The 26,903-nt window shown below is 41.3% G+C and overlaps 1 protein-coding gene across 9 annotated transcripts in view; it reads right to left on the bottom strand.

The window, feature by feature from the left end:
* Positions 1 to 26,903, bottom strand: part of SLC25A21 (solute carrier family 25 member 21) — a 280,764-nt gene that overhangs the window by 16,818 nt on the left and 237,043 nt on the right. The gene's annotated exons all lie outside the window — the stretch shown is intronic.

Below are 26,903 nucleotides of genomic sequence, written 5' to 3'. Positions count from 1 at the left end.
AATTAGGAAAATGTATCAACGAGGCTCCCATCCTAACAGGGGTGAATGAAAGTAGAATGTAGTAGAAGCCCCTTTTAACAACTCCACATAGCTTTCATTTGAAAATAATTCCAAAACCACAATCCAAATAAATGTAAGAAGAGAGAAAGGCAGAGAAAAGAAAGACGCTTCAAAAGGAATCTCCTTGAAAATGATGGATTATGAAAACCTGAGAATGCCGATCCCATCTGATCACAGAAGATAAACAGGGTTAGGTTGGAAAAACATTGTGGTAGGTGAGACCTCCTGGTGATACCAGGTGCTCTTAGCTCGAGTCTCTGAAGTTCATTTATCATTGCACAGACCATAAACTGAATGAGCAGACACAACAATAGATCGTGATGGACAGTCCACTTGTTCTTCTCATACAATGCATACGGAAAGTCTTCAGACACTTTCACGTCCCGTCCCGTCCTGTCCATCAATCTGCACTTTAAACCCAATAATGAGAATATGAATAAAGAATTTTCTCTTTTTTTGCAAACTTATTAAAAAGGAAAATTTTTTATTTTGCATGGACATAAGTACAGTGGTCCCTCAACATACGATGGTAATCTGTTCCAAATGGACCATCGTTTGTTGAAACCATCGTATGTTGAGGGATCTGTGCAATGTGAAGTATAGGACAGTGGTCTACAACCTGCGGACCTCCAGATGTTGCAAAACTACAACACCCAGCATGCCCGGACAGCCGCAGGTTGAAGACCACTGGTAGAGGAAGTTGTACTCACCTGTCCCCGCCGCTCCGGACCGTCACCGCTGCCCTGGATGTCGCCTTCCATCGCCGCGTCCCCGGGGTGTCCCTGACGCTTCAGTAAGGCCTCTGCTTCCCCGGCATCTTCTCTCTCCGTCGCCACCATCACGTCGTTAGGCACGTCGCTCCTACTGGATGACGGGGCAGCGTGCGCGCGCCGTGATGGCGACGATGGATAAATGACGACGGCGCACATGGGGCACCGTAAACGGCTATCCGGTGGCAGCTGAAGCAGTCTGCGCTGCCGGATAGCCGTTTATGTGATGGCCCCAACATAGAAAAGCATCGTATGTTGATGCTGCCTTCAACATGCGATGGCCTCTGAGAAGTGATCGTATGTCGGGGCTATCGTAGGTCGGGGGGGGGGTCACTGTATTTAGACCCTTTGCTATAACACTTGTAACTTATCTCTGGCTCCTCTTATTTCTCTTGATCATCTCTGAGAGGTTTCTACACCTCGATTGGAGTCACCGATAGTAAACTCAGTTGATTGGACAGGATTTGGAAAGACACACCCCTGTCTATATAACAACAGACAATGCATATCAGAGCAAACACCGAGCCATGAGGTGGAAAGATCTGCATGGAGTGCTCAGAGACAAGATTTTGTGGAGGCACTGATGTGGAGAAGGTACAAAACTATTTCTGCTTTACTGAAAGTTCCCAGGAGCACAGTGGTCTTCATAATTCTCAAATGGAAGAAGTTTGGAACAACCAGGACTCTTCCTAGAGCTGACCACCTCAACAAAGTAAGTGATTGGGAGGAGGAAGGGCCTTGTTAGAGGTGACCAAGAACCCAAAGGTCAATCTGGTTTATCTCCACAGATGCTTTATACAGATGGTGGAAACGTCAAGAAGGTCAACAATCACTTCAGAATTTTCCCAATCTGGGCTTTATGGCAGAATGATCAGAAACCGGCACATAAAAGCCTCTCCGGAGTTTAAAAAAAAAAAAAAAAAAAAGCAAACAAAACACAGATTGGACTTTCTGGTAGTGTTATGTGCGGAGGAATATTGATATCAATGCAATATATTACTTTTTCTATAAATAAGCAAAAATTTCTAAAATTCTGTTTTCACTTTGTCATTATGTGGTACTGTGTGCAGAATGGAGGTAAACATGATTTTTTTAATTATTTTATTTAAGCAGAAGGCTGCAACACAACATGACAAGAGTAAAGGGTTTGAAGGCTTTTTCCAAATGCATTGCATATGTGGACCATATTGTTCACACTGGTGCGGTGCTGTGAGGTGTCCATTGCTGCTGCGGCACCGCGTCTGTGGGACGGCGCGGCCCTGGGACTGGTTTGAGTGGCTTTGGGGCAGCTCTGCCAGTGGGTCGTTCCCCCTGTGGGGCACTGGTATTGCGGTGGTGGTGGTCGTCACTCAGCGCTGCCCCATTTTATGCTAGGGATGTTAGGGACCCGCTACTTACAGGTGGCCGTGACGTGGCTAGTAGCTTGCACTTCATGATCATAAAGTACACTAAAGACCTGTTAGTTTAATAAATGTTGCTGAGAAGCCTTAGATCAAGGTACATATTGTGGATGTGCAATCATGACTGTTTTCTCTATTTGAATCCATATTTAGAACACACCTTAAAGGGGTACTCTGCCCTTAGACATCTTATTCCCTATCCAAGGGATTGGGGACACAATGTCTGATTGCGGGGAGTCCTGCTGCTGGGACCCCCGCAGTCTCTGTGCAGCACCTGGCATTTTAAACAGTATGTCCCCTCGTGACGTCACACCACGCCCCCTCAATTCATGTGTAAATTTTTTTTTTTAAGTCGCCAAGGGGTAAACTTCTGGAACTTACCACTACTTCTGGTCACATGCACTTAGAGCTATTGTTTTGCACTGTATTTGCATATTCCTACTTAAGTACTTTCCTACTAATAGTTGGCATTTACATCACTAACTGGTATGAGTTCGCTATCTGGGCTTTCGCTAGCTGTAGCTTGGCATCAGGGACACATAGGCTAAAAGTAAAAATATATAGATCCTGGATAACCCCTTTAATTTTCTCTTTGTTCGGCTTGTTAGTTTGGGTGGACAGCCTTGTCTTGGTAGGCGTGAAGTTGTGCCATATTCTTTCCATTTTCTGATGATAGATTTTATGCTGCTCTGTGAGATGTTCATAGTTCGGGATATTTTTTCCCAATAACTTAACACTGCTTTGTACTTCTCCACAAATGTATCCCTGACATTTTTGGTGAGCTCCTTGGTCTTCATGCACCTGTTTGTTCCGCATCATGAAGACCAAGACCAGATCTTTGTTAGGCACTTCACAGTAAAGGAGGTGAATACATATTAACACAACTTTTTTCAGTTTTTATTTGTAAATAATTTTTTAATCCAGGTAATATTTCCCCCAAATCCAAATGAAGGAGTACTTTGTGCTGGTCTATTACATAAAATCTTAATTAAATAAATTTGTGGTTATACCATGACATCTCAGCACTGAGCCCCCAACCGTTCAAAACTTTTGACATTTCTAAATGTATCTGAAATGACAGGAACCTATATTTAAACAAAATCCCATGTGAAGTTAACAGTGACCTCAGAAATAGTTATTAAAAGTGTTCTGGAACAGTCACAACGCCACCTAAAGTGAACTGCAGCCAACAATCTGTAAAGAGCTGTACCCATCAAGTATGTTGACTACACATTGGCCCTCATTTACTATTCTAAACCTGACTTGTTTTGTCGGGTTTTTTTGGTGCATCTTTGTCTGCGACATGTCGCAGACATCGTCCGCCAGTCTGCGACACGATGCAACATTTTTCCCCGACAGACCCGATGTGGATTCTCCCAAACTCGAAAAAGGGGCGTAACCCGACATTTCTGAGCTTTCCCACGTATTTATAAAGGTTTCCAACCCGAATTTGTTGAATTGTTGTGGATTTTTTCCCGACAACTCAGAGGAGTTGGAAACCAAAACCAACAAAACCCACGTGCGACAAACAGGATGCGACATAATAATAATAAATACCAGGGGAAAAAAGCAGTCGGGTAAGAAAGCAAGATAGACTTACAACCCGATTTTCTAAGTAAATGAGGGCCTTTGTGTTTTAATCCATTTTAGACTGAAACTGTTGCTTTAAAAGGAACCACTAAAAAAACACATTTACACAATTATGTGTGATAATTTAATGCATCTCTAGCGAGGCGTTAGCATGAATGATTCTAATCAAAAGATGATCACCAGTTGAATACATGAATCAATAAGTCTTTAAAAGCAATACTCGTTACAATGCATTATCATCAATGTACAGTTTGTGATTGCTTAGTAAATAATAGATACCACAAGCTTAAAAAAAATAAAAAAAGTAGAGACAAACAAAAAAAAAAAAAGTTGTAGAGACAAGAAAAATGTTTTGATGAATCAGGGTCTGAGTGTAGAGACCCCGACCAATCGCTAGAATGAGCAGGGAGAAGAACTTGCTAACAAAACAAATTTACATTTCGAGTCTATGGGATTATCTCAGTCAGCACATGCTCCTCTCCCTGCCCGTTCTAGTGATTGGTCGGGGTCAGAACACTCAGACCCTGATTGATCAAAATTTTTGTCTTGACTGTAGGACATGCAAAATTTTTTTTTTTTAAACTGGTGCACTTTCACTACTTGTTAGGAAGACCTGAGGACATTAGCTGATCACAAAGTTGCCTACTGCTGGGACCCCGAGTAATCATCTGTATTCTGAGGGGAAGCCTTGCAGTCAGTATTCAGCTTTTTAGCATTCCCACCACAGGGGAAACAGAGTTACATTCCGGCCTATTCAAATCTATGGGTTGTCTTTGTAATGCAGGACAGGATAGGTCTTCCAGAGCAAGAATGTTTTTTTTTTCTGTAGCTGCTCTTTACTGTGGATGGACAGTGGCTGAAAATCCTAGACAGAAGATCGATCCCCCGCTTCTGTTTACCGATACTGGACAACAATTTAAGTGCAGTAACAGTAGAGCAGAGGCTATTACAACTGTCTGCCAAGACTGGTACTGTCAGGGTTAAAGCTAATCACAGTTAGTGAGACCTCTGATTGCAGAGACAGATGGGCGGTCGGTGCCGTTTTTATGGCATTTTAGAGGCTGGAGGGTTTATGGTAAACAGAGCCTAGGGTTTAGCTTCTCTATGGTCTGCTGAGGCCGACCGAGCACATGAAAAACGATTCAGTATTTGCTGACTTCCAAGTCACACATGCCGATCCCATCAGTGACGCCCCCCCGGCTCAAAGACTTTTATTGTTTTTGGCAAAAATGACCTGCAAACAGCTTTAATTGGGATGCAAATTTAATGCCCAGTTTAAGGCTGCTGACAGCTCGATGCTTAGACGGTTCTCTCACATCTGGAAGTTTAGACTGTGATACGACAGCCACAAAGTGTGGAGTGCAATAGTTCCAGGATGCAAGTTTCTGCAAGTACTTCTTGGAAATGATATCCTCTGCATTTTTTCTCCTTGGAGTCACCGGCTGATGGGGTGCCAGGCAGAGAACTCCATTTAAACCATGTGCATGCTGAAGAGGGACATGGTGGGATACATTACATGCCTCACACTCCTCCTAATGGTACATCACACACTAACGTATACTTCAAAGTGCATCAACTACTGTGATAATGGGCACAAAGGCATAACAGATTCTGCCACAGATGTTAGCTGCTCCCAGAAATGACATTTTGATGCAGTGACTTATGGCCTAAACAGCCGTTTATAGTCTTGCTCAACTTTTTACATTCTTGAATTCATTTCCAGTGACATAGTAGTATCTAAGTCAGGCTTAGGCAACCTTCAGCACCGTAGATGTTTTGAACTACATCTCCCATAATGCTCTAACAGCCAAAATACTGCCAAAAATCATGGGAGATGTAGTCCAAAATCTCCAAGGTTTCCGATGCCTGATCTAAATAAACCATGTTAAACATCATGGTATATATTACTCCCGATCCCCTTCTTTTGATCCCCAAATACATTTTGCACATAGTACCATCAAAGGATAAGTGATAACTAGCTGATTGGTGAAGTGACAGCTATCCTCAGAAGCCCCATAGAGAATGAATGGAAAAAAGGCAGAGCATGCAGGCTACAGCCCCATTTATCTGTTGAAGGTCCCAGCAGTCAGACCCCCATTAATCAGCTAGTTATCACCTACCCTGTGTATAGGGGATATCTTTTAATCTTGGGATCTCTCTTTTAAAGGGAACCATCTAGGCAAAATGTATCCACTATGCAACTGTTGAATGCAGGAACCAAGGGGATGGAGCAGGACACAATAACTCTCACTTTGGTCATGGACTACTCACTCAGGCTCTACACTAGGCACACTATAGCATATAATGAAATAACTTAATAACTGGACATTAGATATAGTTAAGAGTGCAATGTTGGCTGTGGGGAAAGTATTTGATAAGGCATTAGAAGCAGACATTTTATAGTCCTTTCTATGGCAGGTATGAATCGCTTTCACCAAGGGAAGCACTAAGGGAGCAACCTTGTTCAAGAGAGCAGAGAGCCCAATGCTATGGGAGGTCTGTGACTAACCTTCAGCAATAATAGGATCAAGAAAAATAATAATATATTGAAATAGATGTAGCATACCACGTAAGGTGCCATTTTTTGATGTTTCTTGTATATTGATCATGACTGTTTAGATGACTTAGTAATACTTCGCTTTAAAGCAAATAAAGTATTTGCTAACTTAATCGACTTTTTTCCATATTTTACTCCAGGATGTTATACTTGTTTTTTTTCCTCTATAAAACTTTTATGAATCATTCTTGGATCACAATAAGGGGCTCTCTTCTCATGTAAAGGTCTATTACCCCAATATCCCATTGTATGTTTTCCTTTGACATGTAGTAATTACAGATGGTATGCACCATCCTATATCCCAGTCTGTATGCTGCCTGCGACTATGGAGACCAGGGCTGAACAACTGATCGATTAATCGGCAACTAATCGATTTCTAAAGTTCACATACACATTGGTTGGTATGGCCCTAACAAGGTAAAAAAAGAAAAGAAAAAAAAAGTTATATTTAAAATAACTATTATGCATATTTAAATATAATAAAAAGCTCCTCCCCTTAGCCTCCGCAAAGCTCAGCATCCTGCCGACTACACAAACTCTCTTTTAAGACAAAATGCATCCCTTATCCAAAAACACACGGAAGACCTTCAGTCCAATCCCCTCCCCTCATTAACTCCATCCCAAAATTATCTTCTTCTCCATTATAGTTATTTTTATCAGATTAGTCTCCTAGATTGGCGCTTTTATGCATAGCCTATTACATGGCTTGGTAATCATGTGACCCTTAGCTTCAATCAGCCAGCAGTTGCCGATCCCATTGCACGACCCGATCAGCACTTAGTTTTTGTGTTCGATGCTAATCTTAAAAATTTAGTTTTTAATACTTTGGTAAATACTTCCAATAAAAAAACCATCATGGGTCAAATTAGACCAGGGAACTGCTTCTCTGCAAATTGTCCCCACAGATACAGAAATGTGAAAGTAGTGAATCCAGTATACAACATGCAGCAGTTAAACATTAAGTGGACTGCAGGGGTTTCCATGATAACCAGGCTAAAACATCCATATACTGTGAGAACGTAAAGCGAGGGAATAAGACGGAATCATATCTGTGATGTTTTATAAACATAAATGGCTGAGAAAATGCAATATAGCCCTTTCTGCACTGTAGATGGGGCATGAACCGCATTGTGTCATAAAGATGGGACTACATTTATAGATTTTCTAAATAAAACGTTTTGCCTATAAAGAGATTATCTCAGGATTACATGTTATCAACCATTCGCGGGATAGACGATCGCTAGGATTCTAGATTCAATTACAAATACAGTCTCCAGGGCCATACTTGGCAATTATTGGAAGTCTCATTGAGAGTGAATGGATTTATGTTCTGTTCTGGCAGTCAGACCCCCAGAGATCACCTATCCTGCATCACCGTTCCCTTTACATTTTCCAGGTTGGATTTAGGGGGTGCAATGCTTCCCTTGCCCTTGGTGCTGACAACCCAAGCTATGTTGGTGCCTAAACCTAAAGTTATCTGTCTTAAAGGGGTACTCTGTTGGTAATGTGGGTTTCCCTCTGCCGGCTCTCATGCACGTTTGCCTTACCCTGCAATATTGGTGGGGTCCTGGTCGTCAGTGCTTGTCTTGTGCTCCCTCTTTGTTCTGTGTGTTTTGCTTTTCCTCTCAGTCTTCCTGTTTTGCTCGGCAGGAGAACTACAGTTCCCAGGAGGTCTTGCTCCCGTTATCGTTGCTTTCTTCCCCTTCCTTTTCCACGGCCCTCCTTGGCAATTCGTCTTTGCTTTTTGTGCTGCTTAGAATAATTTGTTCCGCCCCTTGTTCGACCTTCTGGCGGCATCATTGTGTTTGAACCTTTTCTGTGAAACTTGCTAGCGTCTGATGCCGCCCTGCACTGGCCAATAGCTGACGCTGCACTGCAACCGAAACTGCGTCATTTATCCCTACGATATTGCGTACAGTGCAAAGAAGCATCACTCATCATGTAATGCTTCAGCCAATACACACAGAGACGCTGCGAGGGCTGCACCCCTAAAAGGAGGGGCTAAAGAACTAGAATGAATATTCAAGAGGAGGGTTTGACCAGAATTGGAGCACGGGGAAAGGCAAGGACAGCGTCATGCACACCCACGTCACAAACACAACATAACCGCAAAAGGAGCAAGAAATGTGGTCACCAGCAAAGGAGAACCTGAAAAACTACACAACATCCTGCCAGAACTAAAGGCAAGTTTTGCCACAAACAGCTAGCGCTAAGCTCTGCAAAACCAGGATGTTCAGATACCACATAGGACCGGGTCACATTGTCCCGAAACATGCACAGCAGCAGAGTAGCCCTCTTTAAGGTTTTGCAGTAAGACATGATCTAATCCTGGTTAGGAATCTTCACTATGTTCTCACATTTGCCCTTGGTTTGATCCTTTGACCATATACCTTGTAACTTCTTTGACATTTGTCGGATCTGGTGTTTCTGCCTTCATTTCTTGTATTGACACCTAGCTGTTTCTGATCATCTCTTCAGTTCTGCCTAACACCTTTAGCAGCACATCTGCCATAAGCAGTTCGTACTCTAGGGGCTGAAACCTTGACTGCAGGGGTAGGGTCACACGTGACCTATTGTGCTACATATTTTACTACCTATTGAATTCAATGGGTAGAAAAATCAGCTGCAGAAAATATGTAACAAAACACGGCACGTGTGACCCTACCCTAAAAGTATAAAAAAAATTCCATGAGGGGTAATGGAAAAGAATCAGTGGGTCCTAGACTGCTTACCCTGGTTAGGACCCATTTCTACTCGTGTGTGAGCTGGCTTAGTTTCCCTCCAGCGGATACCAGAACTGATCCCATTGTTGTCATTTGGATTGTTCCAGGCATCCAAGGTGTTTGTTGAAAAACCAGACTGGTCTAGGAACTGGAGAGCTAAATTCTGCACCTTTTCCCTACCTCCAGTGCATTACAGATATAAGAGCCAAACTTCAAGTATAATTACATCAGTTATTTTGAGATCCAGAACTGTGCCTATAAAGAGTGAACAAGGGGCTGACAAGCCTTACACCCACACCCTCCTGCACAGGGTTATTCCATGGGAATTTATTATCATGGAAGGAATGAAAAATAATCGATCCCTGTTGTTGAGGACAGATGCTCCATGTTCTGTAAGCCACAAACTAGGATCTAACCAGCATTTCTACAGTGGAGAGTTCAGGATCTAGAGAACATTTTTACTTCTCATGAAAAGTATTACAGCGTGTGTTAACAAGTCCTGATATGTAATCCATTATCAAATGTATATACAGGGCTTACCAATGCAACCAAGCAGTGTCATCTGGCACAACCCACCGTAATCTCATGATGTGTTATCTGTGGTTTTCTTTGGGATGCAGTAAGACGGGTGATTTATCTTAACTGATAAAAGTATCACAATGTGCAGAAGGACACAGGAGGATGATAAAATAAATCTGTATGTAATATATTAGAATGTACTTATATGGATCTGTATTAAGAAAATATTACTCATAGTTCATCAGTGTCTAATATACAGGAACACACGCTACTGCAAACAGGAACATAATGCGAACAGCACCATCCTACAAATCTAATCTATCCATGATCTAACATGGAATATCTCTTTACCTACCTATTTCCTATCTAATATCAATTATCTATCTATCTTAACTACACTAAATGGACAAAATTATTGGAATACATCTCTTATTTCATTCAACCCCATTGGCACAGGTGAATAATATACAGCACCTAATGACGCAGTCACCTTTCCAGACATTAGTGAAAGAATGGGCCATTCTACAGAGCTCCCTGATACTAGTGTGGTACTGTAATAGGGGCCACCACGGCCCCAAATCAGTTTGAGATTTTTTTTCTTCCTACATCATCTACCATCCGTTTTGAGTGGTATTACTGAGAAGTGTTTAGGAATCATATCAACTTAGACATGAAGTGGAGATCAGGTAAAGTTACAGAGTAGGTCCGCTGGGTGCTGAGGTGCATAGGGCATAAAAGTCGCCACTGCTAAAATCAGCACAAAAACAGTGCCCCGGGTTTCCATGGCCAAGCAGCTGCATGCCAGCCTTACATTACCAAGCACAATGCCAGGCGCCAGATGGAGTTTCAAAAGACATCATCACTGAGTGGTGGAGACGTGTTGGATTAAAGGGGTACTCCGGTGAAAACCTTTTTTCTTTTAAATCAACTGGTGGCAGAAAGTTAAACATAATTGTAAATTACTTCTATTAAAATTTTTTAATCCTTCCAGTACTTATTAACTGCTGAATGCTACAGAGGAAATTCCTTTCTTTTTGGAACACTGATGACATCACGAACACAGTGCTCTCTGCTGACATCTCTGTCCATTTTAGCAACCGTGCATAGCAGATGTATGCTAAGGGCAGCATGGTGGCTCAGTGGTTAGCACCACTAAGGACAACAATAAATAAAGCGTTATTATTATTATAATAATGTCAGCAGAGAGAACTGTGGTCGTGAGGTCATCAGAGAGCATTCCAAAAAGAAAAGAATTTCCTCTGTGGTATTCAGCAGCTAATAAGTACAGGAAGGATTAAGATTTTTTAATAGAAGTAATTTACAAATATGTTTAACTTTCTGCCACCAGTTGATTTAAAAGAAAAAAGGTTTTCACCGGAGTACCCCTTTAAATGTGTAGTTGTCCCTATACTTTGTCCATATAGTCAGTCAGTCTCTCTATCCACACCAAGACTAAATCAAAAAACCATGGCATGCCTATAAAACATATGACCTTAATGGGTACTCCGCTGAAATTTTTTTTTTAAATCAACTGGTACCAGAAAGTTAAACAGATTTGTAAATTACAGAGGCTATATGCCCAGCAAGAGGTGAGTGTTAGGAGTGTTAGGCTCAGAATGTGTGTTAGGGTCCCATCCGAAATGAGGCCACCTCCGCGTGGTGGATGGGGGGACACGTTTTGATCAAAAAGTGTGCTAAGAGCCTCAATTTTTTGACCAAGTGTGCTGCTGCAATCTTCTTTTTTGTATACTCTGTATTTGCCACAGCAGCGTGCACCCATATTTTAGGTTCTTGTGCTGGATATTTTTCTTTTTGTTTTTTTGCAACTTAGGGGGAATGGCACCCTCTGTAGCCGTTCACCCCTCCCCTTTTTCACAGGAGGTATTTTAATTTAAATTGATAATGGATCCAGCATGTCACCCAGTCAGAGGCTATATGCCCAGCAAGAGGTGAGTGGATATGAGTGTTAGGCTCAGAATTTGTGTTAGGGTCCCATCCGAAATGAGGCCACCTCCGCGTGGTGGATGGGGGGACACGTTTTGATCAAAAAGTGTTTCCAAGAGCCTCCATTTTTTGACCAAGTGTGCTGCTGCAATCTTCTTTTTTGTATACTCTGTATTTGCCACAGCAGCGTGCACACGTGTTTTAGGTAGTTGTGCTGGCTATTTTTCTTTTAGATTTGTAAATTACTTCTATTTTAAAATCTTAATCCTTCCAGTACTCAGCTGCTATATGCTCCACAGGAAGTTCTTTTCTTTTTGAATTTCCTTTCTGTTTGACAACATTGCTCTCTGCTGACACCTCTGTCCATTTTAGGAACTGTCCAGAGCAGGATAGGTTTGCTATGGGGATTTTCTCCTGCTCTGGACAGTTCCTAAAACGGACAGAGGTGTCAGCAGAGAGCACTGTGGTCAGACAGAAAGGAAATTCAAAAAGAAAAGAACTTTCTGGGGAGCATATAGTAGCTGATAAGTACTGGAAGGATTAATATTTTTAATAATAAGTAATTTACAAATCTGTTTCACTTTCTGGCATCAGTTGATTAATTTTATTTTAATTTTTTTCCAGTGGAGTACCCCTTTAAAACGTGATGGCTTGCACATATAAAGGTTATGATAAATATGGGATTAACAGATTTTGCTTTTCATTTATTTCTCACTTCTCAGAATCCTCCAGACTCTCAGCGAGACATGTAAATCTGATCCCTTAGTGTTCTGTAGCATAGAAAGTGCCACTAAAAGTCTTCTCAAGCTGCAGCATGTAGAAATATTCCTCTTACCTACAGGTCAAGGAGATTCCATTTCCTGCCCCATATCATGTTCAGAAGACAAGTTGCTTTCCAGATAAGCAGGTTCTGAAGTCCTACATACATCTTCTGTAGCGTTCAAGAGATGTTATGCTTGAGAATATATAACAGTGCAGGATACTGACATCTACACAGTGAAGCTCAGAGAGTTGGTTGAAAAGCCGTATACAGTGAACTGGTCTCCATTGATCTACTACTATACATAAATTTTCTTTTAGGGTCTATTCACACATCTGAATTTCCACTTGCGGAATTCCGCCTAAAATTAAAGCCCATAGACTTATATGGTATTCCGCACTCCCATTCACACTTCTGAATTCCGCAAGCGGAAATTCAGAAGTGATAATAGGAGTGCGGAATCCCATAGAAGTCTATGGGCTTTAAAGGGGTTATCCAGAAAAAAACGTATATATATATATATATATATATATATATATATATATATATCTTTATATGCTCCAGAAAGTTAAAAAGATTTGTAAATTACTTCTATTAAAAAATCTTATTCCTTTCAGTACTTCTGAGCTGCTGAAGTTGAGTTGTTCTTTTCTGTCTAAGTGCTCTTTGATGACACCTGTCTCGGGAACTGTGCAGAGTAGAAGCAAATCCCCATAACAAACCTCTTCTACTCTGTGCAGTTCCCGAGAGAAGCAGAGATGTCAGCAGAGAGCACTGATGTCAGACAGAAAAGAACAACTCAACGTCAGCAGCTGATAATTATTGGAAGGATTAAGATTTTTTAATGGAAGTAATATACAAATCTCTTTAACCTTCTGGAGCCAGTTGATATGTAAATTTTTTTTTTTTTTACTGGATTACCCCTTTAATTTGAAGTGGAATTCCACAAGCGGAAATTCAGAAGTGTGAATGGGAGTGCGGAATCCCATAGAAGTCTATGGGCTTTAATTTGAGGTGGAATTCCGCGATTCTGCACAAATCCCCACAGATTTCTTGATCGGTGAAGACCAGGTAAGTATTATATTTAGTGTTTAGTAGGGGCTTCGAGGCGAACAATGTATTTTTAGCATTTGTCTAGAGTTCTTCCAACTCTATATATGTCATATAACAGATATAACATATGACATATGTAGATATACAAAATTAGTATGACCGACACATAAAAGAAGAATTTAAAGGGTACCTTTCATCAAAAAAACTTTTGTTAGTTATTCTGCATACATTAATCTATAATATATCAAAAGTTTTTTTGATGAAAAGTATCCTTTAAAGAAAACAAACAACAACGCCACCCTTGCCTGTGCCTGGTACTGCAGCTCAGACTCATCACTTTTTGATCATTTTCCAGATTTGAATAAAATATTAAGCATTAAAAGCAGCTATGCACATGAATGAAAATCATAACAGGACATAAGCTAAAACTAATGCAAAACAGTAAAAGATTTACATTGCAATTATGAAATTTCATTAAGAAGGTTGAAACAACATTACAGTCAATTGAACAGAGCAGACTATGTTCTTGCATTCCTAAACAGGTCTTGGAAGGTTAGAAAATATGTTCTATTTTGTCAGGTGAGGTCTCATTCCCATCTTGCACATTGATATTACATAAGGCCAAAGACCAAGCAATCGGGGGATCCAAGAGGGAGAAACAGCTGTCCTTCTATAGGTCCCCACTGGTTTTGAACTTCCTTTCCCAGGGTAAATGCTATAAACTGCAATGTGTACGGGAGAGAATATGCAATAAGTCTCTGTCATATTCCAAAGATGGATGTCCTGATGTCACAGGAGCATTACTTTGCCGTTCTCTACATGTTACATTCCCTGTGTTGCAGGGAAGGAATCTTGCAAATGTATCACAATAGCCAACTACGTGTACAATATTTCCATTGCAAAGGAAACATATTGGCCCTCATTTACTATTCTAAACCCGACCTCTTTTGTCGGTTTTTTTTGGCGCAGCTTTGTCTGCGCCATGTCGCAGACATCGTGCGCCAGTCTGCGACACGATGCGACATTTTTTCCCGACGGACCCGATGTGGATTCTCCCAAACCCGAAAAAGGGACGTAACCCGACATTTCTGAGCTTTCCCACGTATTTATTAAGGTTTCCAACTCGAATTTGTTGAATTGTTGTGGATTTTTTCCCGACAGCTCAGAGGAGTTGGAAACCAAAACCAACAAAACCCACGTGCGACAAACAGGATGCGACATAATAATAAATACCAGGGGAAAAAAGCAGTCGGGTAAGAAAGCAACATAGACTTACAACCCGATTTTCTTAGTAAATGAGGGCCATTGTGGGAGAGTAAAGGTGCCAGAAATCAGGCTCAGTTTGCACCCAAAAAACTAGGGTACAAGCCTAGCAACAGACAGTACAGTGACTAGAAAGGTGGAAAGGTTGAGAGGGAAGGGGACGGCTTAAAGAGGTGCGCAGGATTGGAAAAACATAGCTGCTTCCTTCTAAAAACAGTGCCACTTTTGTCATCAGGTTGTGAGTATTATTGCAGCTCAGTTCTACTGAATTAAACAGGGCAGAATAGTAATACCACAGACAACCCGAGGACAGGGGTGGCGTTACTTTTAAAAGGAAGCAGCTATGTTTTTCCAATGCTAGATAAGTTGGTCACACTGCACCAAAATGTTGCCAAATTTTGGTACAAAACATTGTGTGTGTGGGGTGGGGGTGGGGGGGGGGGACGTGAGGAGGGGGGATTAAGGGTGGCATTAATGGAGAGTTTGTGGGTATTCTGAGTTACAACACTAATCCCCCATTCTGGACTTTATGGGGGTGCTAGTGGTCACCCCCTCCCAATCTGACACTTTGAATAGCAGAGTGCCCCTTTAAAACTATCTCATGTTGAATACGCACCAAAAAAGGGTCCAATTCTAATACTGTCTAAAACTTGTGTGCATTTTCTACAGAGGGGTGCTGGGCTGGGGGTCTGACCACTCTCTGGGACCCCTACTGATCTTAAGAATGGAGTTCTTCTGTCCTTTACCTCCACTCCATTCACTATCACTATTATCAGAAGTCCACAGAGAGTGAGTATGGAAGCATTTTAGAATGCACACTGCCTCTCCATTCATGAGGGGTACATGGGAACCCTGTTCTTAGGATTGGTGGGAGTCCCAGCAGTCAGATTCCAACCGATTAGTTCGTTATTACAAATCTTGTGGACTGATCCTGTGAATTGAGATGGAGCATATGCTGCTGTGCTTAATAACATTATATCCATAGGTCTTCTAGGTTGCAGTTGAAAGTTTGGATCTGCTGTCCCTAAAAACAGTGGTTAGGGTGTGGTCTGTGGTTTCCAGATTGTTTCCCTGTTCTTCTCCCTCACATACGACTCCCTTGTTGGCGAATATATATTTGTATTCTTACACAAAGGCTCATTTTTGGGGTCCTCAAGGGATAAAATTTTGCTGCACCTTTTATCTAAGGGACATCAGTTCTGTGCGGAAAATCTGCATCACTTTGGTATTCCTTTTTCTTCTACCTTCAGCTTAGGGAAGTCTCTTACCTGATTCCTTGCTGTACGATCGGTGCTCCTATGCTGCAGCCAGCCATTGCAGCATGTAGCAACGGAGCGCCGATAACACTGATCAATGTTGAGCTATGGCAGCATTGTTCAGTGTATGCAATCTGAACATTGCAGGTGTAGTCTCCTATGGGGACTAAAAACAATTGTGAATGAAGTGAAAAAAAAAGTTGATAAATCAGAATAAAATCACTTCCCTTTTACCATTTTTTAAATAAGATGATGTAAACAAAAATAAATGTAACCCCTTAAGGACGCAGGGCATACAGGTACGCCCTGACGTACTGGTACTTAAGGACTCCGTGTGTACCTGTACGTCCTGAGTCCGGAGAACGGGTTAAACCCGGTGGGTCCTGGTTGCTATGGGCAGCCAGGACCCACGGCTAATGCCAGGCACCACCGATCGGGCCGTTGCCCAGCACTGACTCTTTAGACGCCGCGATCAAAGTTGATCACACCGTTTAAAGTGAAAGTAAAACTATCTTGGCAGCTCAGCGGAGCTGATCGGGACTATCGCAACATAATTGCGAAGTCCCGATCATATTACTGGATGACAGGAGGGTCCTCACCTGCCTCCTCATCATCCGATCAGCGATCTACTGCTCCAAGCCTGCTAAGCAGGCTGGAGCAGCAGAGCGCCGATAACACTGATCAGTGCTATGCCATGGCATAGCAGTGATTAGTGTATGCTATCAGAAGATTGCATGGTATAGCCATGCAAAAAAGAATACATGTGAATAAGCCCCCCCCCCCCACTCAATAAAAGTTTGAATCACCACCTCTTCTAATTTTTTTAATAAAATAATGTAAGAAAAAAATAAAATAAAAAAAAACAGCATGTGGTACCGCCACGTGCGTAAATGTACAGACTATTAAAATATAAGGTTAGCTAAACAGCAAGGTCGATGGCGTACACGTAAAAAATTTTTTGGCCACTTCATATACCATAAAAATATTAATAAAAAGCGATAAAAAAGTCCCAGCAAAACAAAAAATTAAGCCCTCATATAGCCCCGTATACCAAAAATAAAGTTATAGGGGTCAGAAAATGACAATTTAAAAAATATTTATTTTGGTGCAAGTAGTTATAATTTTTTTAAAGTAGTAAAATAAATAAAACCTACATAAATTGGGTATCCTTGTAACCGTATGGACCTACAGAATAAAGAAAAAGTTGTCATGCCTGCTCCCATAGGCTTGCATTGAGGGGGCAGAGCGTGGTCACGCGGGGGCAGAGCCGTAACGTCACGATACTACGGCCCCTGTATCATGAGTCATTAGCCACGGAGCAAAGCTTTGCTCCGTGCAGCTAATTACCGGGGGGCTGCACAGAGATCGTGGGGGACCCCAGCAGTGGACCCCCACGATCTGACCCCTTATCCCCTATCCTTTGGATAGGGGCTGAGTCCTTAAGGGGTTAAGCATATGTGGTATTGCCGTGTGTGTAAATGTCTGAACTATTAAAATATAACGCTAATTAAACCGCATAGTCAATTGCTTAAGTGTAAAGAAAATACCAAAGTCAAGAATTGTGTACTTTTGGTAGCTTCATATACAAAAAAAAATTATAAAGAGTGATCAAAAAGTCCCATAAAAAAAAAATATGGTATCAATAAAAACTAAAGACCGTTGTACAAAAGATGAGTCCATGAGTTATGGAGGTCAGAAGAGGATAATTATAAGCATACTAATTATCGTAGAAAAAGTAGTAAAATAAAACTAAACCTACACAAATTGGGTATTGTTCTAATCATATGAATTTACAGAATAAAGATAAGGTGTCGTTTGTATCAAAAAGTGCACTGTGTAGAAACAGAAGCCCCCAAAAGTTGCTAAATTGCTTTTTTATTTTCAATTTCTTCCCACAAATATTTTTTTTTCCAATTTGCTGTAGATTTGGTGGTAAAATTTGTGATGTTCTTACAAAGTACAATTGGTGGCACAAAAAACAAGCCCTTTTATGGGTCTGTAAGTGAAAAATCTTAAGCATTTTTAGCTATAAGAATGTGAGGTGGAACAAATGAAACCTCCCCTTATTTTGTGTACCAGGACAATTGGTTTGCTATGAGGGAAAAGTAGATTGTGCTCCCGTTTTAGTCTTTTGGAGAAGTATTTTTGTTTTCTTAAATTCCACATCCCTAGGGATCTCAAAGTCCTTACTGAATTTTCTAAAGTTGAGCAACTTCTGGGCACCACAAACCTCCCCAGACCACCTGCCCAGGCTTATTCATTGTTACATTCATTGAAGCCTGTCCTTTTGCTAGAGTGGAAGCTCTGCGAAACGCAGACGCATTGCATTATGGGTAAATAAACTTGTTCTTACCAGAAGACTCCCAGAGCCTGTTAGATCCTGCCATCACTTGAAGGAAATGTGTTTGGTATATGCTAATTCATTGTGGCTAGAAGTGGCTACAGGGAATCTGGAATCTTGGGTCTACACGCTATCTCCAAAGTTGTAATTGGCTATATCCAAAGTTGTAAATACATATAATATGTATTTAGGGCCATTTTTTTCCTGTAAATCAGCCACACATTTACAATTATATTTGTATGTTAAATATATCAGTAAAAGTAGAAATTTCCATTATGCAGCAAGTAAAAGCTTTTAATTTATACATTTCTGTCCAGTAAGGAGGATCACCAGATATAAGATCAACTTCTGGCCTCAAGTATCTAGCCAAGGTGCTTCGGCAGGCATTGATGGAAGCGTCGCTAATATTTTATGGGCATGATTGCTCAGCTGAATAAAGTCTCTTTCAGCAGCCGGCACATGGCATTAATGGGATCCCCGTAATGGTTAATAAAACAGGTTTACATCCAACCTCTGCTCGCTGTGCTTAATTATTCAACATTTAGTTTGGCATCTCTCGTTGGCAGGAGGAGCAAGGTTGCTGTAAGCGCAGCTCACTGTACATGCCACTTCTTCAGAAGGGTGGAGACTTTGTGAACTACTGACTGCAAACTCTACTTGACCCCACATAACTCTTCACCTTTATGCAACTGTGTAAGCTTCACATTACCAGCTGATTAACACACAAAATGCTCCCACATCAATTTTTTGATTAAAGGGTACCTCTCATCAAATAAACTTTTGATATATTTTAGATTAATGAATGTTGAATAACTTTCCAATAGCATGTTAATGAAAAATATGCTTCTTTCTATTGTATTTTTCCCGATCAGTCCTGTCAGCAAGCATTTCTGACTCATGCTGGAGTCCTAAACACTCAGAGCTGCCAGCCTGCTTTGTTCACAGCTAAACAGGCTGTGAACAAAGCAGGCTGGCAGCTCTGAGTGTTCACCTTAGTGAACAAAACAGACTGGCAGCTCGTAGTGTTTAGGACTCCAGCATGAGTCTGAAATGCTTGCTGCCAGGACTGGTAGGGAGACCCCTAGTGGTCATTTCTTCAAAGTGGAAATAACATGCAATTGTAAAGTTATTCTGCATACATTAATCTATAATATATAAAAAGTTTTTTTTGATGAGCGGTACCCTTTAAGTTAAACGTAACATTTTAAAAAAATCTGAAAATTTTGTTATTCCTGAAATAAGGTCAGTTACCCTCACTCATAATCTTACATATTTGATAAAGAAATTTCATAGTTTTCTACATAACGTGAGAAATCTATCTGATGATTGCTATCTGTATGAATATATCGTCAAGTCACTAAATATTATAGAAACCAAACACTGCCAGACAGTTCTGGAGATGACTAATGATTTAAAAAACAAAATGTTGGGGAGTCGGAATTAAAAAAAGCCCAATACTTCTGTCTTCCGGCATCATCTATCAGGGAGTGATACGAGACCTCTAAATACATTAGATGTTGAGCCCCTCCCACTGAAATTAAGGTGTTGGATAGACACATGTCCAATGCCCATACACATTAGACTACAGTTGATGATAATGAATGATTTTCACCATAAGAACCATTTGTAAGATCAAATGTAACAACTAACAGATCAACATCATCTGGGAAGAAGTTATCCACGTGTGAAAGTATTGTCTGCTAGTTAGGCAAAAGAGATTTAACCTATGCCCTCGTTAGATCCCAAAAAAGATTGTTCCCCTTTGCCTGGAGTTGTTGAACATGTATGGCCAAGTTTAAATGTCTATATTTACTAATATGGATTAAAAAGTGTATACATATATCACCGAAACAGTCATTTGCTAGGCAATTGTTCATTCGAGGTATGTAAAATCACTATACTACTACTAGCTAATGCAGTGGTTCTCAACCTGGGGTACACGAACTCCCAGGGGTACTTAGCAGTTCTCCAGGGAGTACTTGAAAAAAATCAGTAATGGCAGCCACAGCCACTGGTTACTAATCTGGACCACTTTGTAGGAAATAGTAGGCTGACATCACTGCACCGAGGAGCGGAGCAGGAGAACAGCAAAGGGGAAGCGCGGGCTGCTGTTCAGCCCTACATATCTACTCTTGAGATCAACTATACCATGAGATTTTGCCTCCAACATCAGTTAAATCTAACCTAAACCAAAAGACTACTACCCGTCAATCAAATCCTTTTCCAGCGCGCGCTGGTGAGACACGAGGAGATCACCGGATCTTCCTTCTGAGTGATACAGCCGCAGAGCTGTAGTCCCCCGACTCCGAGCCCACTGCTACTCCCACCGCTGTAACCGGGAGACGGCCGAGTCTCCGAGCGGCAACCTCTCTTGCTGAGAGAGCCGGCACACAGAGGAGCCGTACGGGGATTCCACTCACCTACCGGAGATACCCTTCCAGCAACTGGATAAGCCGTTACCGCAACGATCCAGCAGACGCCCAGACTGGTGAGCGTATCGCTTCTATCTCTATCACACAGAGCTGTGAATTGTCACATACATTCATTCATTCTATGCTATACAGAACAGTGGGACTTAAATCCGCCTGATACAATTGTTGCCAATGTTGCAGACAGTAACTTACTGCTAACACTACCGAGATTTGATTTATTGATGGTTATTTGATGCCCCTGGCTTGACTAAGACTGGATTCTTTATGGGACTAAGACTGGATTCTTTATGTTCGTAGCCTTATCAGTGGAGGCTCCCCTGGACGTTTTATCAATGACCCCGAGCAATGAACTTTGTTGAACTACTGTGAACTCTGCTATAACTACAGTAGTCCAATATCATTATTTCTGTTTGATCTCAGAGTAATAGTTTGTTTGTTATCTTTTAAGCTATATACTTTTAGACATATACATTTTATATTATTTTATTAACTATCATTATCTGGTTTCTGTGCACCTGCAAGGGCCCTGCAGGCAGCCAGGCACCAACCAATATTGGGTGTATTTTATACTATTATCAATAAATTGAATTATTACTTCATTTATCCTTGACCTTGAGCCCCATTCTTTATTTCAAGTTTGGAAATATAACTTGGCTCCCTGTTGTCGATTTCTCTGTCCGTACAGTAAATATAAACTTGAGTTATTGCTCTAACATCTTTAATTACTTATTTTACCACTTTTTGGGTGGGTATCCTCAAGTGACTGCAGGACTATGGGAGTTGCTCTGTCCTTCAGCTTTACAAGTAACGGCAGCTCAATTAGGCAGCATGTAACATACGCATCAGGAAAGCTAATGCTGAACGTTGGATAGGGGTCCAACCTGAAGTATGGAGCAATGTAGTAGACTACACTAATCCATCCAACAGATACCTTATAAAAATACACTAAACATATACAGTGACCCCCCCGACCTACGATGGCCCCAACATACGATCATTTCAACATGCGATGGCCTCTCAGAGGCCATCGCATGTTGAAGGCAGCATCAACATACGATGCTTTTGTATGTCGGGGCCATCGCATAAACGGCTATCCGGCAGCGCAGACTGCTTCAGCTGCCACTGGATAGCCATTTACGGTGCCCCGTGTGGTCCGCTGATGATCACTTACCTGTCCTCGGGGCTCCGTAGCGTACTCCTCGGGATCCCCTGCATCGCCGGCGCTCTCCATCGTCGTCATCACGTCGCCACGCACGCCGTCCTGTCATCCAATAGGAGCGGCGTGGGTAGTGATGTGATGGCGGCAACGGAGAGCGACATTCCCAGGCAGCAGAGACCTTCCCGGAGCGTTGGGGACACCCCGGGGACGCGGCAACAGCGATGGAGGGCAACATCCAGGGCAGCGGTGACGATCCGGAGCGGCGGGGACACGTGAGTATAACCTCCAATACCAGTGGTCTTCAACCTGCGGACCTCCAGATGTTGCAAAACTACAACTCCCAGCTGGGAATTGTAGTTTTGCAACATCTGGAGGTCCGCAGGTTGGAGACCACTGTCCTATACTTTACATTGCACGGATCCCTCAACATACGATGGTTTCAACAAACGATGGTTCATTTAGAACGGATTACCATTGTATGTTGAGGGACCACTGTACCATACTAGCCAATGGATGACAGATTCCACTGTGGGGCATCCATCACAGAAATCTGTCAAACTGAATAGCTTTTCATGGCATATATCTTAAATAACACCAGTCCTCAAACCCCACCAACAGTCCAGGATTTGATTTTTTTTCTCTGTTCTATTCCAATAGAGTAACTGACAAAACCTGGACTGTTGGTGGGCCTTGAGGACTGGGCTGGGGACCACTGCATTAAATTAATTCCATTATAGCTTATGATTTACACATCGGCTAAAAAGAGGCCTTACGTGGTTATCCTATAGGCTGTAATGGCATCTGTTTAACAAATATTTCGCAAAAACCTCACAATGTTTCCATTAAACAGATTCTGTTTCCAAGTTTAAGTGTAAAAAATGCCACTAATAGAATTTTTTTTAAATATAATATATATAATATATTTTTTTTTACTGATTGGAGACAGATACTGTAACAGGTCTTTAATCTATTTTCCGATTGTAATTTGTAATTTTTTCGTTTATCATTTTTGTACATTATTACGGGGCAGCCATCTTGCCTGTGCTGTTTTTAACAGCAATTAGTGATGTGCTTTACAGCAGGACCCATGGACTATGGACAAAAATAAAGAGGACCTGTCCCATTCACATGAATTGCAGCATTTGTTGTGACCTTTTCAGTAGTCATTCAATTGGGAGGGGGTGAAGCTCTCTTTTGGTGTCACCTTTTGATTTACTTCCTAGGAGAAAGGCATAACCGGGAAATGATCTATACAGAAAAGAAAGTTTCAACTTAGTCTTAGCCCCAAGTGGCCAGAATGAAAACGGCAAGATTTCATTATTATTTAAAACTATAATTAGTAAAATGCTAAATTAGAACAAAAATATAAAAAATTCTTAAATATGGTTAACATAAAACATGATTTAAACAATGGGCCATTTTTATAACACATTCCCTTTAAAGGGGTTATCCAGGAAAAAACTTTTTTATACTGTATATATCAACTGGCTCCAGAAAATTAAACAGGTTTGTAAATTACTTCTATTAAAAAATCTTAATCCTTTCAGTACTTATGAGCTTCTGAAGTTAAGGTTGTTCTTTTCTGTCTAAGTGCTCTCTGATGACACGTCGGGAACCGCCCAGTTTAGAAGCAAATCCCCATAGCAAACCTCTTCTAAACTGGGCGGTTCCCGAGACACGTGTCATCAGAGAACACTTAGATAGAAAAGAACAACCTTAACTTCAGAAGCTCATAAGTACTGAAAGAATTAAGATTATTTAATAGAAGTAATTTACAAATCTGTTTAACTTTCTGGAGCTAGTTGATATATATATAAAAAAAAGTTTTTTCCTGGATAACCCCTTTAAGACCTGATGTGAACACCCCTTTAGGAAGCCACCAGTAGCTTAATCCCTTAGTTTTTAAATGACTGGTGTGCACAGAACATGTACATACTGTAGCAAGCGCCAAGCAAGCTCCTCCCATTGGATGTATTGCATCATACTACTTCTCTTATCATAAGGAGGAACAACAGGTACTTTGAGAACATTTGCTAACAATGTTTCCAAATATCCTTAGCTTATCCTTTTTAGTTGTAAAATCAAGATCAGTACAGTAATTTTTTTTTCTTTAACAAAAAAACAAAAAAAAAACTAACTAAACATTTGTTACTTATAGTGTTTTTTTATGATTCTATTGTGCCCGGGCTGCAAAAAGTAAAACAAAAAACTTTAACTTACCATCCATCACTCCCCCGTTGCACCGATATAGTTCTTCTGTCCTCCGGTCCTGCAATCAGCGTATCGCCAGCCGCAGTGATGTCCCGTCTTGGCCGGTGATAGGCTGAGCACAGTGTCATGTAACAGGCCCGGGCAGCAGGGAGAAGACAGGGCCCATGCTCCTTACATTACACTGCACTCAGCCTATCACCAGACAAGGCGGGACATCGCTGCGGCTGGCGATACGCTGATCGCAGTGTGACGATCCGTTGACAAGGAAGCAGGAAGAAGACTGGGACCAAAAAACCGAAGAGCTATATCAGCGCCAAGAGGAAGCGACAGAAGATGAGTGACAGTTTATTTATTTTTTTTACTTTTTTACATCCCCGGCACAATAGGATCATGAAAAAAAAAAATAGATTTGTTAGCGCGCTTTGCATACGGTCTTCCCAAATCTTCCTAAAAAACTATTTTAAAAGTTGGCAAGTGTGCCCATACTACAATATCCTACCTGTTCACTCATTTTTTTCACTCCATATTTCCTGAAATTTAATATGTAGGAACCAGCTAACACCAACACAAACAACCCACATGGAGACCCAGGATATGCTAAACAAGACATTTTTCAAATATTTCCATGCTAACGTCAGATTCTTCTTATAAGGGCTTCAACAAAGATTCCATGATACACCGTAGTAGTGCAGCAGGAAATCTTCCTAAATCAATGTGAAGCATACTTAACCCTACCGTGTTCTGTCGTTGTACATGCCACATTTAAGGAGCCAACAGAAAAGAGACACATCAACAATGCTGGGTGACTAGTTCTAGGTAACTCGACAAGGAAAACATTGTCCCTGGGATTAAATGTTCTTTCTGTGATTCAGCTGCAAACAGTCAATTCACTTCCGTATCTGACTCTTCTACTTCATATAAGAGAAATGTAAGGGTGCACACTGCTCTGCCTCATGTAACGTTCTTATCTATCCTAAAGCCACCCAATGGACTGCAAGGAGAAAAATAGTGTTCTGCCACATTTATTATCAATTCAGATCCATACCAGAACGGATACTACTTTTGTATAAAGATAGTTAGCACAGCAAATACACACACAAAACTATCCTATCCATTTCTACAGCCATTACTATTCTGAGGCTGTAGACTAACTGGCTACCAAAGGGATCCTTCCTTAGGGCCCTATCAGACAGCCAAAGCCACTGTAAAAAGGAGCATGGCTCGGTAACCATTCGGTTAAGACAGCCCAAAAAAACGTAAGATCGTTCAAGCGGCCCTTTGCTGCCGTCATTTGTTGTCCAAACATTCCCTATTACAAGGAGGCAGTCAATAGACAATGATTTTTTTAAAGGGTCAAAATGATCCGATCAGGTGACAAATGAGGGTATGCTCATTCGTCAACTGATGGTTGGTCCAATAAAGCAAACCCAAATCCAAATCCACATAGCAAACATCTCCCGACAGAGGTGTCAGCAAAGAGTGGTCAGACTGGAAAGAACTACACAACTTCCTCTGTAGTATACAGCCGCTGATAAGTACTGGAAGGATTAAGATTTTTAAACAGGAGCAACAAAATCTGTTTATCTTTTTGGCATCAGTTAATTAGATTTTTTTTTTTACCTCTTTAAATCAATGAGTGGGCTTTATAACCAGTCTGGACTTGGCTAATAGTTTTGGGTCTTGAACAGATCCTCTTCTAGGGACCCCCAAAATCAGTCAACCCCCTAATACTTTCTTGGGCAGGCAAATAAAAGTATATGATTTGTTCAAATGTGATTATCTATTATAGTACTTGATGTCTACTTGATAGATGTCCACTTTTAGGGAATGAGAAGACTTATCTTCAGTTACAACCATTGTAAAATGTTGAAATAATATCGTATGGCTTATGAATTTATTAGAGAGTCCTAGCAGTACAGGACCAAGTGTTCTGGCACTAGCCAAAAACAGTCCACATTTAGCTACAAAATTTGTTTCTATTTTCTCGTTGTAATTTTTAATTTCCTTTTCACTAGCTCATCATGGAGGCAGCCATCTTGTCTGAGCTGTTTTTAACAGCATTTAGTGATGTCCTTTACAGCAAGCCCCATGGACATAGACACCATGAACATCTCCAGACCCTATTCTTTATATGGGGCAGGTCATTCTACAGGGGAGAGGTGGCTGAGCGCCTTTTGTCTTTGCTATCCCCTGATGTCACTTTAACTGTAATGCTATACTGATCAATTTCCAGCAGCCTTCTTCTGATCATTACAGACAAAACAGGAACTCTCAGTTTAGTTTTATGCCTAATGGCCAGAATGAAAACTGCAAGATTTAGGGTAGGGTCACACGTAGCGCATCCGCAGTGTATTTGACGCTGCGGATGAGCTACTGACTGTCCCCCTAGTGTGTGCCTCCTTCTGTGCTCGAGCATCCTGCTTTGGTCTGCTAGTAGCAGCAATCCACCACTACGAGCAGACACACAGGGATCTGCAGGTTGGCACCCACATGCGTAGCGTACTCACTGACATTGCGCTCTCAGCTTAGCTAAAGGAGCAAGGGGAGCGACTGCGATGTCTGGGAGCACAATGCGCCTGCGCACCGCAACTCGCAGATCGTTGTGTGTCTGCTTGTGTGATCCTACCCTTAAGAATTATTTTATAACATAGAGAGTAAAGTGAAAATAAGTAAAAACACTAAAAATTCATAAAAACTATGTTTAACATAAAAAGAGGTTTAAACTATAGGTTATTTGATGTTGACACAATACAGGATAAGAAGAGGTCTAACTCCTTTATTTGGTGTTCTTTGAGTCAAACAATGATCCCTCAGGCTCTGCGCTAGGTATATCACAGTGCTATTCTGGAGTGTTCCTTTAATACT

Source organism: Hyla sarda, chromosome 11, assembly GCF_029499605.1.
Source record: "Hyla sarda isolate aHylSar1 chromosome 11, aHylSar1.hap1, whole genome shotgun sequence".
NCBI classification, from domain to species: domain Eukaryota; kingdom Metazoa; phylum Chordata; class Amphibia; order Anura; family Hylidae; genus Hyla; species Hyla sarda.
Note: the sequence above shows the minus strand (reverse complement) of the source record. Positions and strands in the feature narration are given on the sequence as shown.